At 46.5% G+C, this 1,298-nt stretch overlaps 1 pseudogene; it reads right to left on the bottom strand.

Annotated features, from left to right (window-relative positions):
- Positions 1-533: 533 nt before the first annotated feature.
- LOC124778952 lies at positions 534-651 on the bottom strand (annotated as a pseudogene).
- Between the last annotated feature and the right edge of the window lie 647 nt (positions 652-1,298).

Genomic DNA, 1,298 nt, shown 5'->3' with positions numbered 1-1,298 from the left:
GAGCAGCCGCTCGACCATGAAATCCAAGTTTTCTCACCTCCCGCTATACTGTCGTAGTACTTGCAATGGTTCCTGATGCAGTTTGGAATTCCTGTGTGCTAATCTGGATAGATGTCTGCCTATCACACATTACGACCCTCTTCAACTGCCGGCGATCTCTGTCAGTCAGCGGGCGAGGTCGGCCTGTACGATTTTGTGCTGTACGTGTCCCTTCACGTTTCCGCTTCACTATCATATCGGAAACAGTGGACCTAGGGATGTTTAGTAATGTGGAAATCTCGCGTACAGACGTACGACACAAGTAACACCCAATCACCTGACCACCTTCGAAGTCCCTGAGTTCCGCGGAGCGCCCCATTCTGCTCTCTCACTTGTCTATTGACTTCTGAGGTCGCTGATATGGAGTATCCGGCAGTAGGTGGCAGCACAATGCACCTAATACGAAAAACGTATGTTTTTGGTGGTGTCCAGGTACTTTTGATTGCATAGTCTAGCTCCTCAGTTTGTCTCCCAAGGTCTGAGTGCACCCCGCGTGCCAACAGCGCGCGGCTGACCGGATGGTCACCCATCCAAATTCTAGCCTAGCCCGACAGTGCTTAACTTCGGTGATCTGACGGGAACTGGTGTTACCACTCCGGCAAGGCCGTTGGCAACACAAGCGTTACCCTCCAAAATTACTACTGTTCTTTTTTATTTGTGTTGTTTCGAGTCTACAAAGACGTTCAGGAATTGTTGATGAGATGGTTAATGAAATGTAGTCCTGAAATCAATTTCCTACGAATATTATTAAGGACTTGAGAAAATTCTGGAAAAGTTACTGTCGAAATCATAGAGTTTTCAGGGGAAGCTCTTCACTTTGTAATTCCTAGTAAAATATCATAGTTAGGTGTCCAGAAAGAATATTCTGCAGCGAGAATTGTCATTGTATGAAGCTAACGATCTGTATAAATCTGACGCTTACCAGAGAAGATTTCTACGCAATATGTAAAAATGAAAAATTAAGAAGGAAATAATATGAACTGAAAATGTTTAACGCCACCATCAGACCCATAGGGCCACATGATGGAAGACCGACTGCTGTGTCATCTACTTGCTATGGCACTATAAGGTGTCACATGAGTTCAGCGCTGACATTAATACGTCGGCATTGCTTCATACAGTTCCCCAACTCTGGATGAGTGCACCCCATTGCACCCCTCCTTAACTGCATAGCAGCACCGGGAATCAAATACAGTCACCCTTCGTGGCGTACACACGGCCCGTTCTCCACGAGGCAGGCTTCTGTGCATAACTGCGCT

The sequence above is a fragment of the Schistocerca piceifrons genome, chromosome 2, assembly GCF_021461385.2.
Source record: "Schistocerca piceifrons isolate TAMUIC-IGC-003096 chromosome 2, iqSchPice1.1, whole genome shotgun sequence".
Taxonomy (NCBI): Eukaryota; Metazoa; Arthropoda; class Insecta; order Orthoptera; family Acrididae; genus Schistocerca; species Schistocerca piceifrons.
The sequence above is the reverse complement of the archived record's forward strand: the minus strand, read 5'-3'. Positions and strand labels throughout refer to the sequence as shown.